At 43.3% G+C, this 14,185-nt stretch overlaps 1 protein-coding gene across 4 annotated transcripts in view; it reads right to left on the bottom strand.

Moving 5' to 3' along the window:
* The window catches only part of SDK1 (sidekick cell adhesion molecule 1), a 601,127-nt gene that overhangs the window by 289,138 nt on the left and 297,804 nt on the right, over positions 1-14,185 (bottom strand). The window lies entirely within an intron of this gene.

A 14,185-nucleotide genomic window follows, 5' to 3' on the forward strand; every position in this document is an offset into this window, starting at 1 on the left:
CTATTTTTCCACGTAATCTCCGTCCTGTTCTACGGCCTTCCTCCAGCAAGACACAAGGGTGTGTAGGCCCTGTCGGTACCCCTCCTTGCTCTGGTCACCAAGCCATTTCTGCACTGGGCGAATCACCTCTAATGGCCTCCCCCTCTGTGCCCGGTGACTAACCGTACTTCTGTCGACTGCAGATTCTCCATCAACTCTACACAAACGTTTGTGAATGTTCCCAACAGTTTCTTTCTCCGCAGGGAGAAATTCAATGACGACACGTTGCTTGTAACATACATCATTTACAGATGCCATTTCGAAACACTGCTGCAGCTACGCTATTATTATTATTATTATTATTATTATTATTATTATTATTATTATTATTATTTTGGATTTGTATGCCGCCCCTCTCCGTAGACTCGGGGCGGCTAACAACAGTAATAAAAAACATCATATAAATCCAATACTAAAACAACTAAAAAACCTTTATTGTAAAACCAAACATCCCTACAAACAAACATAACATGCATAAATTGTAAAGGCCTAGGGGGGAAAGAATATCTCAGTTCCCCCATGCCTGACGGCAGAGGTGGGTTTTAAGGAGCTTACGAAAGGCAAGGTGGGTGGGGGCTATTCTAATCTCTGGGGGGAGTTGGTTCCAGAGAGTCGGGGCCGCCACAGAGAAGGCTTTTCCCCTGGACATTGTTTTGTTGATGGGACCTGGAGAAGGCCCACTCTGTGGGACCTAACCGGTCGCTGGCATCCATGCGGCAGAAGGTGGTCTCGTAGATACACTGGTCTGGTGCCATGAAGGGCTTTATAGGTGATGACCAACACTTTGAATTGTGACCGGAAACTGATCGGCAACCAATGCAGACTGCGGAGTGTTGGTGTTACATGGGCATTTTGGGGAAAGCCCATGATAGCTCTCGCAGCTGCATTCATCTGCTATCCATCTGAAGAAACACAACATTTATACACACACTCCTGACAATTCAAGTAATGTATATCTAAAGTTTCGCATTCGTACCATTACTGCAGGCTGAGAAAAAAAATGTGATGCATTACTTTCTGGGCGACCGTTGTAGCACCGCAGGAGTTAAATGTTCGCCCAGACCATTATTTGTATTGAACTTGAGAGTTTGATGGGTGATGGGATCCATCTCTATTGTTCTCTGCTCCCAATTACGACTGGCAGGGCTCCAGGCCATTTCATTGTAGATACCCCAATGTATATTGTACTTGAAGTTTCCTGTCACTGGAAGCAAAGCGAATCCCCCCCCCCCCGCCCGGCTACCACCAAGCACTTCTATTTTTATCACCCTCTCACTGACTTTTATTTGCAGAATCTTTTCATGTTTTGTTTAATCGTATGAGTTTCGTGCAATTTCAAAAGAGGCTGTCAGGGTCCAAGCAAGTTTCTGTATTATTTTTTTAAAACACCAAAAAAAGCCCCCTATTTTTTTACATCCACTGGGGAACAAGAAACTGTTGTGGTTCCGTCTGAGGCCCCTCAGGGAACGGCTGATCTTCTGTCGGTTTCCAGCTCAAAGGGAGAGGCTGAGGAACAGGAGGTGCAGACAGACGAGGAGGAGGAATCCCAGGCTGAAGAAGAGGGAGGACAGCCAGAGTCCCACCAGGGGGAGCTCTCCCCAGCAAGCAGCCTGGATTCCTTAGAGGAAAATGCACAAGCCATAATTGATCTGCGACAAAGAAGAGCTACTCAGAGACGAAATCAATTGGCTAAGTACTTTCAGCATTAAAGAGGCAACAGCTGGGTTTGGGTGTGGTGCTCTTGGGAAAGGCTAAAAGGCAGACCCACCCTTCCTGGCTTGTGGAGTTTTATCTTTGAGAGTCGTGGGACCTGGCTGTGAACTTTGGCGTCTTGGAATCCTGGTTTGTGCCTTTGACTACTGAAACCTTGGGGTGGGTGTGCCAGCAAGAAGCTTGCTGTATTGTCTGGACATCAGGACCCTGCTGTAACGTATTATAGCCTGTCTGTTGGGAAGAACAGGTTTTCCTCTGTGCTTATTTTTTCCAGCTATAAAATACTTTTGGCTTTTACCAGAGTGTCTGGCTGTTTTTTCCAGTTGGTGTTGAGGTCTGGGGGAACCCAGACAGAACAGAAACGAAATTAACAAAGCAGCAGATCATAACACTTTCAATCCTCTTTCCTTATCGGAAAAGTAAATAACCCAAATCGGCTTCTCTTTTGTGAGTCGACAAACTGTAAATAATTTAGCTTATGCCATCCTCAGACACTTTAGGAAAAAATAAAAAAAGATGGGCAGAAGGGGGGGGGGCTGGGGGGGTGAAGAAATCCTGCCAACATCGCCGTGTTCCCTTTCAAAAATTTCAGTGCGTGTATTTAATAAGTAAATTAAAATACCAATATGTTATTGCTTTGCTTCGAGCTATTCATTTGGGGAAAACACAGTATTATTTCCCTACATGAACAAGAGAATAATAACAGATTGCTAAAAATAAGAACCGCAATAAAAGAGTTGCAAAGGGAAGGAAAATTAAACTATGTCTAAACCAATGAAAATCCAAACCAGCTCATCAGACACTATACATTAAGGCAGCTTAGCATTACAAAACCCCAAATTATAAGTTAATGCAATTTAGAAGTAGGAACCGAAATATTTCAAATCCTTCCATCACCAGCGCAAACATCTATTATAACAAAGCAGAGGGCGAGAAAGAACTTTATGGTGAATTTGGTTCCTTCTGCATCTTTAGTGGAATGATATTATAATTTGGGATACACACGGGAGAAAACAATTTAAAAAAAAATAGGAGGAGAAAACATCGCTGCAAATACCACAGAAGTGGAACCGGTGTTAATCTTCCCAGATTTGAACTGGGGGGGGGACAACTGGGGGGTCTTTGTTGCTCTCTGAGTTTGCTTGTTTTCTTGCCGATGTTTTATTACCCAAACTATGTGACATTGTCAGTGCTAGTAAGGAGTGGGGTTTGTGGAGAGGAGGAAGATAAGGAGGAGGAGCAGGAGAACTATTACTACTACTACTATACTACTAGTAGTAGTAGTACTACTATGGGAACCTTGGTGTTCTCTGAGCTTCTGTGTTTTCTTGCCGATGTTTCATTACTCAAACTACGTAACATTGTCAGTACTAGTAAAAAGTGGGGTTTGTGGAGAGGAGGAAGAGAAGAAGGAGGAGGAGCAGGAGAACTACTGCTACTACTACTACTACTACTACTACTACTACTACTACTACTGTGGGAACCTTGGTGTTCTCTGAGCTTCTGGGTTTTCTTGCCAATGTTTCATTACTCAAGCTATGTAACATTGTCACTACTAAGGAGTGGGGTTTGTGGAGAAGAGGAAGAGAAGGAGGAGGAGGAGCAGGAGAACTATTACTACTACTACTACTACTACTACTACTACTGTGGGAACCTTGGTGTTCTCTGAGCTTCTGGGTTTTCTTGCCAATGTTTCATTACTCAAACTATGTAACATTGTCACTACTAAGGAGTGGGGTTTGTGGAGAGGAGGAAGAGAAGAAGGAGGAGGAGCAGGAGAACTATTACTACTTCTACTACTACTACTACTACTACTACTACTACTATGGGAACCTTGGTGTTCTCTGAGCTTCTGTGTTTTCTTGCCAATGTTTCATTACTCAAACTATGTAACATTGTCAGTGCTAGTAAGGAGTGGGGTTTGTGGAGAGGAGGAAGAAAGACAGAGCGGGAGCAGGAGAACTACTACTACTACTACTACTACTACTACTACTACTAAGGGATCCTTGGTGTTCTCTGAACTTGTGTGTTTTCTTACCCAAAATAGGTACCACTGTCAGTGCTAAAGAAGGATTATGAGGTTTGGAAAGAAAGAACCCATAATCCAAAGCAAGGCAGACCCATCTGGTATAGTCTTTGTGATTGTCTTCTGAGGTTGAATTCTCACCAAGCAGAGAAGAAAAGAGAAGCAATGGATGTAAGCTCTTCAGAAGGAGACCCAACCTGGAACTGGGGAGGAAAATTCCTAACAGGGAGCCCTAGTGGACAACCATTTAAATAGGAGCCAAAAAGCCAACACAGTTCTAGGCTGCATCAAAAGAGGGAGAGAATCAAGACCACGTGAAGGCCTTATAAATACCACTTTATAAGGCCTTGGTAAGGCCACACTTGGAATGTTGCATTCAGTTTTAGTCACCACGATGCAAAAAGGATGTTGAGACTCTATAAAAAGTGCAGAGAAGAGCGACAAAGATAATTAGGGAACTGGAGGCTAAAACCTAGGAAGAACGATTGCAAGAACTGGGCATGGCTGGTTTAATGAAAAGAAGGACCAGGGGAGACAGGATAGCAGCCTTCCAATATCTCAGGGGTTGCCACAAAGAAGAGGGAGTGAAGCTATTCTCCAAAGCACCTGAGGGTAGAACAAGAAGCAATGGGTGTAAATTAAACAAAGAGAGAAGCAACTTAGAAACAAGGAGAAATTTTCTGACAGTTAGAACAATTGATCTTGCCTCCAGAAGTTGTGAATGCTCCAACACTGGAAGTTTGTTTAGCAGATGTTGGATAACCATCTGTCTGAAGTGGTGTAGGGTTTCCTGCCTAAGCAGGGGGTTGGACTAGAAGACCTCCAAGGTCCCTTCCAACACTGTTATTGTTATTGATATTGAGAATGATTTATCAATGGAACAGTTAGCCTCCTGGAATTATGAGGGCTAAAGACTGTCGAGAAAAGATCGGACAACTGTTTGTCCGAGATGGAATAATGACTTCTCCCTAGGGAAGGGGGTTGGACTAGAAGATCTCCATGGTCCCCTTCCAGGCCTAGGAGACTGAAAGAGGGTGCTCCCAAGAGGCCTCAGAACAGACTAACATTTGCTTCTAAAGACCAGCAATGCTGGCTAGAACAAACAAAAATGAAAAGGCACCATTATTATGAAGGACTAAAGGAAAACTTCGCATTCATATTTTACTGCAAATCGATCGATATTTTCCTGCATATTCACTGAGCACCAGGAAAACGTGACGGGTTTAAGGATGTGGATGGTTTTTTTTTATACGGCATCCACTTTTATGATTTATTTCCTGCAATTTATACCCACTTTCCCCGTCAGACTGAATACAGAAAGGATCTCATTTCTAGAATTAGAATACCTCTCTCTTCTCTCTCTCTCTTCTCTCTCTGTCTCTCTTTCTTTCTCTCTCTCTCTCTTTCTCTGTCTCTCTCTTTCTGTCTCTCTTTCTCTGTCTCTCTTTCTGTCTCTCTCTTTCTCTTTCTCTCTCTCTCTCTCTGTCTCTTTCTTTCTTTCTTTCTGTCTCTCTCTTTCTTTCTTTCTCTCTCTCTCTCTCTTTCTGTCTCTGTCTTTCTTTCTTTCTTTCTTTCTTTCTGTCTCTCTCTCTTTCTCTCTCTCTCTCTCTCTCTTTCTTTCTCTCTCTCTCTTTGTTTCTTTCTGTCTCTCTTTTTCTCTGTCTCTCCCTCTTTCTGTCTCTGTCTTTCTTTCTCTCTCTTTCTCTCTTTCTCTCTTTCTTTCTTTCTCTCTCTCTTTCTCTCCCTCCCCCTCTCTCCTTACAGTAAAATATTCAATGAATGTGTGGCCTCTTTCCAAATTCAATGCTCAGGTTCTAACGTAGCACTATACATACATACATACATACATACATACATACATACATACATACATACATACATACCAGGGATGGGTTGCTTCCCAGATTGGGGGGAACGCAGTGAGGTGGCAAAAAATGGAGCTCCACCCCAGAGCACCCAATTTGCACTGGAAGATGTTGAAAGAAAATGCAGGGCGTCCTTCATAAGCCACAGTGTGGTAGTAAAAATGTTGGTCGCCCTTCACTGATACATACATACATACATACATACATACATACATACATACTGTACATATCTTAAAGCAGGGGAACGACTGGAATGGAGTAAAATTAGGAAAGGCCAGGAAAGAGAGTTTTAATTTGGCAATGCATTCACCTCTGTCTCTCATTCCCAAGCATTGTTGCGTCCCCCCTTCCTGACTCCAATTCTCCCAGCACTTCAAAAGGGACCAAAGAACCAACCAGGACCTGAGCTGACTTCTAGCCATTCAGGCATTGAGTGTCTCTTTGTGCCTAAACAGATGAGGAGAAGAGCCGGGATGACAGCAGTGAAATGGATACAGGCCAGGCTTCATTAGCTACTTACTACTAATTGCAAGGAGAACAACAGTGTCCGGCATCAATGCTTATTTCATTTCCATTCATCTTCTGTACTAGAGGCAGCCTATTAGCAAAATTAGTCATCTGATAATGGTTTTTGAACTTGTAGAGTTAAGATGAGGCTGATAAGGACTTAATATACTTTCCTTTGAATCCTGGCACTACGCTGGAATAACAGTAGCCTTTTATCTAATGGAGGAGTAATGTACTTATGTCTCTTTCAAACAGAATATGCTGCACACTCTTCAATTATACGCAACTCGCCAAAATAAGGTCAACCAAGGGAAGAGTGATTAGCCAAGGCACAACTCTTCATATTTTAGGAAGGCTCTCATAATTAGATGTCCGCTTTCTTTTGGACCAGAGTGTATTTTTATACCTAGAAGATGGGTTTGGGTCGGCTAACAGACATGCCATCAAGGGCTCCTGGATGACTCACCAGAGGGGTACGGAGAAGGACACGGGTAGGCAAAGTTGGCTCTTCTATGACTTGTGGACTTCAACTCCCAGAATTCCCGAGCCAATCCTGCCAGCTCAGGAATCCTGGGAGTTGAAGTCCACATGTCATAGAAAAGCCAACTTTGACTACCTCTGGAGAAGACCAATGGCGTTAGGCCATCATACGCAAAGAATGATGGACAATATAGTCAGCAGTGTTTTCTTTGCAAGGTTTTCTAAAAGAAAAAAAAATTAACTAGATGCTGAAACGCTTCCTAGAGAGGCCCCACGGAGGCTTCTTCCCACCTTTTCCGGCCCTGTTTCCTCCCAGGAGATTCCTAGAGAGGCCCCATGGAGGCTTCTCCCCGCCTTTTCCGGCCCTGTTTCCTCCCAGGAGATTCCTAGAGAGGCCCCACGGAGGCTTATTCCCAACTTTTCCGGCCCTGTTTCCTCCCAGGAGATTCCTAGAGAGGCCCCACGGAGGCTTATTCCCAACTTTTCCGGTCCTGTTTCCTCCCAGGAGATTCCTAGAGAGGCCCAACGAAGGCTTCTCCCCACCTTTTCCGGCCCTGTTTCCTCTCAGGAGATTACTAGGGAGGCCCCACAGAGGCTTCTCCCCACCTTTTCTGGCCCTGTTTCCTCCCAGGAGATTGCTAGGGAGGCCCCACGGAGGCTTCTCCCCACCTTTTCTGGCCCACTTTCCTCCCAGGAGATTCCTAGAGAGGCCCCATGGAGGCTTCTGCCCGCCTTTACCGGCCTGTTTCCTCCCAGGAGATTCCTAGAGAGGCCCCACGGAGGTTTCTCCCCACCTTTTCCGGCCTTGTTTCCTCCCAGGAGATTCCTAGAGAGGCCCCACAGAGGCTTCTCCTTGCCTTTCCGTGTTACAGTTTCAGAGGCTCGGGTTTGTAAGTAAAAAAATGGCTCTTGAGAAGAGGCAAAAAAAATTATTGAACATCCGGTTCTTATCTAGAAAAGTTTGTAAGTAGAGGGGTAGGGGTACCACTGTGCTTGTGCCATTTGGGAGCACAATCTTAAATCCAGAGGCATTTTCAAAAACATCGCCCACCCTGAAAAGCTACCGAAAATTAAGCCACATATCTCAGCACTTTCCAGTTAGAACTTAGCTGCTCCCCTCAAAAGCAAGGATAATTTTCTGTTCACTGTTCTGAACTCTCTTTCTATGAACTCTTTGCATTCAAAAGCAATTTGGGAGTTCAGGCTGTCACTGACCCGACTTTTCCCCCCAACGCACAGCAAGAAACTTCCTTTTCTCTTCTTTCTTCTTTTCTTTCTCCATTTCCCCGAAATGAAGCAGCTGACACCTCATCGTAAGCTTTTAACTCGCATATATACATAGCTGTGAGATATATTTTATCCAAAGAACGTTCAGGTAGCTTTTCATAATTTTTTAAAAATAGCTTTGATTTCAAATACGTGACTTCCAGGAGCGTGCAATTTTGCACAATGAAAGGAAGCCCGGCACTGCGGTTGGACAGCGTGAACAATTAAGCTTTCAAAGTTTTTCAAGGAGAAACGGGCCCCCACATCCTGTTCACAGACAAACCGTCCAGGTGGGAGCCAATTCATTTACATCATTTACCTGGCCAGAAAACCAGTGTGGTTCCCTTGAGGATGGGATTTACAAGACAAAGACTACATTTGAGTGGGAATCGGGGGGGAAAACAGATCAAATGGATGCTAAATAGAATACAGTGGTACCTCTACTTACTCTTTCCGTGACCAGGTTCTTAAGTAGAAAAGTTTGTAAAAAGAGGCAATTTTCCCATAGGAATCAATGTAAAAGCAAATAATGTGTGTGATTGGAGAAACCACAGGGGGGGGAGGCCCTGTTTCCTCCCAGGAGATTCCTGGAGAGGCCCCACGGAGGCTTCTCCCTGCCTTTTCTGGCCCTGTTTCCTCCCAGGAGATTCCTGGAGAGGCCCCACGGAGGCTACTCCCCACCTTTTCTGGCCCTGTTTCCTCCCAGGAGATTCCGGGAGAGGCCCCACGGAGGCTACTCCCCGTCTTTTACAGCCCTGTTTCCTCCCAGGAGATTCCAAGAGAGGCCCCAAGGAGGCTTCTCCCTGCCTTTTTCAGTTACAGTTTTGGCGGCTCAGTTTTGTAAGTGGAAAATGGTTTTTGAGAAGAGGCAAAAAAAATCTTGAACACCCGGTTCCTAGCTAGAGAGGTTTGTAAGTAGAGGCCTTCTTAGGCAGAGGCACCACTGTATCATGTATATAAATATTATATCTTTGTATACCATCAATACGTACTTGACAAAAACAAATAAATAAAATAAAAATGGAAGGGATGCAAAAAACTTTACTACCACACTGCGGGCATGGCTTATTTTGTGGGTGTGACTTGTCAGCCATGTGACCAGGTGGGAGTGGCTTGATGATTAGGTGACTGGGGGTGGCTTAAAGGTCATGTGACTGGCTTAAAGGTGGCCAACTTGATGTCACTCACGTCAAGGGTTAGGGTTAGGATGCCTGGCCTCTCCTTGACTCCAAGAGAGACAATTTCCCTCTCTATTTACTTTTACTAAACATCCAAAATGTACTATTTAATTCTATGTATATCTGCCATATGTGTACATACATATTACACACAGGCACTCAAAAATATACATTATCTACTATATAAACTGTATCTGTATATACACACACACAAACACATGCACAGCTCTTCTAAAATTATACACATTCAACCTCATTTACTGCGATAGGGAAAGGATACCCAGAGCTCAGAAGGGAAAAAGAGAGAGAGAGAAAATTCAAAATTTGCTCAGTTCTGGAGACCTCACCTACAAAAAGATATTGACAAAATTGAACGGGTCCAAAGACAGGCTGCAAGAATGGTGGAAGGTCTTAAGCATAAAACGTATCAGGAAAGACTTCACGAACTCAATCTGTATAGTCTGGAGGACAGAAGGAAAAGGGGGGACATGATCGAAACATTTAAATAGGTTAAAGGGTTAAATAAGGTTCAGGAGGGAAGTGTTTTTAAGAGGAAAGTGAACACAAGAACAAGGGGACACAATCTGAAGTTAGTTGGGGGAAAGATCAAAGGCAACATGAGAAAATATTATTTTACTGAAAGAGTAGTAGATCCTTGGAACAAACTTCCAGCAGACGTGGTTGGTAAATCCACAGTAACTGAATTTAAACATGCCTGGGATAAACATATATCCATTGTAAGATAAAATACAGGAAATAGTATAAGGGCAGACTAGATGGACCAGGAGGTCTTTTTCTGCCGTCAGTCTTCTATGTTTCTATGTTTCTATGCTACCAGTTCTGCGTAACTGACCGTACCCGTAGGAGCCCATCACTGGATATACAGAGAGAGTTAATAAGTTAATCCAAGTTATTAAATATATATATATTTGGATAGTTTTCTCATGTTCTTAGATTTTGGAACAACCAGAACTCAGTTTGAAAGCTTTCGGGGGTTGTTATGTTTTGTTCCACCGGGATAATCCTGAAATTGCATTTCAATATTATAATTCATATTTAATCTTGGCAATGGCCTTGAGGTTTGGATTTCTGAGCTACTGTTTTTATTTTCGACTTTTCCACTAAGGTGTCTTAAGGGGCTGAATGGTCTAAGGACGTCACAGATTGGCCAAATGGGAGGAACTATCTCCTCTTCTGAATGATGAAGTGGATATTTCATTTCCAGTCCATAATTACCATTTATAGCAATTCGGATTCAGCATTTTCCCATCAGGTTTTTAGCAAACAGTTTATCTCGATCCTCCTTATATTTAATTTACATTTTATGCTAGGTTTTGATACTGTTGTGGTTAGCTCTGGCCCAGCTCCTGCCCCAAGGACTGTGGATGTGGGGGAGACATCCACATGCTGCAGGCCTGTTTTGCCCCGGTGGAATCTGCTAATGAAGGCTCCTCTGATCAAGAAGACATGAGTGACAGGGAGGAGGAGAGTGGGGCAGACAGCTCAGAAGGAGATCAATTATCTAGCTCCTCCTTGGATTCAGAACAAGAGTTAATGATACAGCCACGCATGCAGAGAGCGATGCATAGGCAACAACAACTGAGAGATTATTATCAAAGAAAATGAGGCCACCTGTGGTTGGGTGGGGCTGTGGTCATTAGTGAGGCTGCTATAAAAAGCAGCCTGTGGGTTTGGCCATTGTGGAGGATTATCTGATCGTTGTGTTTCCTGACTGCTTTACTGACTTTGACCTTTTGTGTGCTGATTTTTCCCCGCTTTGAAACTAAACCAGAGCAAAGTGTGTTTCACTTTGTGAAAGAAGGACTTTGAATTGCCTCACAGCTGCAAGCTAAGTATCACAGAACTGATAAGGGACTTGTATAAATTACCAGGTTGTTTAGAGACAAGTGCTCTTTGCTATACCGAAAGAGGGCTTGGTTTAAGTGAATTTTCATTATAAAGAACATTGTTTTGAATTTTCAAATGTGTGTGTGTCTGAAATTTGTACCTGTGAATTTTTGGGAGGATTCTACCAGAGAGCCCGACAGAACAGATACCCGATGTTTTTTTTTTTAAATCCATTACAGAACCAAGTGATTGTTTTAGGCAACACAAGATGCGGTGTGTTTAATTGACCAACAATATTTTAAGAGGTGCAACACTAATCGAGTCTTAAGAATAAACACAGGGAGCCATCATTCAAGGATTGAGCAACAATACATTTTTTTTTTTGCAGACTTGTTCTAATTTAAAATAAGACTTTTGATGGATTTAATTATATACTACAGTTCTATGCCACCCACACGGTGCGTGTATCCCTTGGATGGTTTCTCAAGATCTTAAAGCAAGTGACTCTTTAAAAAGCAGATTGATTTGCAATGTAGCGAAAAAACAAAACAAAAATGTTGAAAGAAAGAAGCAAGAATTCTTGCAAAGGGCAAAATGAACAATCAAGAATGCCGTCAGAAACCCAGCATTATTTTCTTGAAAAAAAATAGTTTTATTACAAATTTAAAGGTATCACAATTGTCTCATGAAATACATAAAAGATCGTGGAAGTTTAGAAGATACGTAGCTTCTGCTCTGGCAATCTCACACTACTTACCAGAGCTTACAAAACGTTTGCCAGACCCATCCTCGAATACAGCTCATCTGTTTGGAACCCATATCGCATCTCGGATATTAACACCCTTGAAAATGTCCAAAGATACTTCACCAGAAGAGCCCTTCACTCCTCCACTCGAAACAGAATCCCCTACGAGACTAGACTTTCAATCCTGGGCCTAGAAAGCCTTGAACTAAGATGCCTTAAAGAAGATCTAAGTATATTGCCCACAAGATCATATGCTGCAACGTCCTGCCTGTCAGTGACTACTTCAGCTTCAACCACAACAACACACGAGCACACCACAGATTTAAACTTAATATTAACCGCTCCAAACTTGACTGTAAAAAATATTACTTCAGTAACCGAGTTGTCAAAGCGTGGAACTCATTACCGGACTCCATAGTGTCCCTAAACACTTTACCCTTAGATTATCTATGGTTGACCTATCCAGATTCCTAAGAGGTCAGTAAGGGGCGAGTACAAGTGCATTAGAGTGCCTTCCGTCCCCTGTCCTATTACACTCCTATATCTCCTATACCTTTCTTCTATTCCTATATCTCTTCTTCTATTCTTTCATTGATATGTTCTGTTACTATATCTTCTTTTCTATTATTTCTTAGATATATTTCACTACGAGTATCTCCTCTATAACCTTCATCATGTATTTTACTATGTGTATATACATATATACATACCCACTAAAACCCTCATTGTGTATCGGACAAAATAAATGAATGAATGAATGAATGAATGAATGAATGAATGAATGAATGATGTTTCCACTTGGCACAAAGTTATCATGTAGAAGTGCCAATTCTTCCCCAGGGGGTAATCGAGGAAGTCAAGATGGTAGCATGTGATCAAAACCCAACCCATGTTTTACTCACATGATAAGAAATATGTGGTTGTGGGCAACATTTTGAGTTCTTTGTCATGCCTTCCATCCTTCCTCCCTCCCCCTTCCTTCCCTCCTCTCTCTTTGAGTTGGGGGTCCAGGGAAAGGGAGGGTCTTGCCTTCTCTTTCTGCTCAAGATCCCCATGGATAATTGGTGGGCCACTGGGTGACACAGAATGCTGGACTTGATGGGCTTTTGAAGGCTCCTTCCTTCCTTCCTTCCTTCCTTCCTTCCTTCCTTCCTTCCTTCCTCTCATTCGCCCACTCACCTTTCATCAATTTTCCAATATCCATCCTTCCCTCCCTTCCTCCCTCCTTCCCATGAAAATGTTTTTAATTTCCCTTCCCATTCCTTGCAAAGAAAGCTGCAACACCAGCCCCCAAAGAGTTTGATAGAAGTTAAACACATAAATCATACATTAACTTAAGTTCATTGCTGGTTTTGTTTGTCTGAATGTTTACTTCAAGACAACGGAGCTCTCTCATTTAGCACTGGCCAAGCGCAAGAGGCAAAAACTTTTTTTGCAAATTACACTTGCTTTTTAGGAGGGGGGAAAAAAGTATTCTCCGTATAATTAACGTGAAATAGCTAAATTGGCCGGATAATCAAGAAAGGGCCAGATTATCTCCGAGACCGCTTTCTGCCGCACGAATCCCAGCGACCGGTGAGGTCCCACAGAGTTGGCCTCCTTAGGGTCCCGTCAACCAAACAATGTCAGTTGGCGGGACCTAGGGGAATAGCCTTCTCGGTGGGAACCCCAGCCCTCTGGAATCAACTCCCCCCAGAGATTTACATTGCCCCCTCCCTCCTTGCCTTAAAAACTCATCTTTGCCGCCAGGCTTGGGACTCTTAGATCTTCCCCTGACCACTGAATGCCTTAAGTATGATTGCTGAATGTTTGGTTAATAAGTTAATTTTTTAGGTTAATCTTCTCTTTCTAATTGTTTTTAATATTGTAGCACTAATTGGATTATATTACTGTTCTTTTTTTATATATGCTGTGAGCCGCCCCAAGTCCTCGGAGTGGGTCGGCATACAAATCCAATTAAATAAATAAATAAAATAAATAAAATAAAGGCAATACAAGGACAATTCCATCTGTCCGTCCATCACCCGGGGGGGGGGGAATCATTGACCCCCTCGGAGAGGGTCTGCAACTTGGGCGTCCTCCTCGATCCATAGCTCACATTAGAGAAACATCTTTCAGCTATGGCGAGGGGGGGTGTTCGCCCAGGTTCGCCTGGTGCACCAGTTGCGGCCCTATTTGGATGGGGACTCACTGCTCACAGTCACTCATGCCTTCATCACCTCGAGGTTCGACTACTGCAATGCTCTCTACATGGAGCTACCTTTGAAAAGTGTTCGGAAACTTCAGATCGTGCAGAATGCAGCTGCGAGAGCAGTCATGGGCTTACCCAGGTATGCCCATGTTACAGCAACACTCCGCAGTCTGCATTGGTTGCCGATCAATTTCCAGTCACAATTCAAAGTGTTGGTTATGACCTAAAAAGCCCTTCATGGCATCGGACCAGAATATCTCCGGGACTGCCTTCTGCTGCACGAATCCCAGCGACCAGTTAGGTCCCACAGAGTGGGTCTTCTCCGGG

This window comes from Erythrolamprus reginae, chromosome 9 (assembly GCF_031021105.1).
Source record: "Erythrolamprus reginae isolate rEryReg1 chromosome 9, rEryReg1.hap1, whole genome shotgun sequence".
NCBI classification, from domain to species: Eukaryota; Metazoa; Chordata; class Lepidosauria; order Squamata; family Dipsadidae; genus Erythrolamprus; species Erythrolamprus reginae.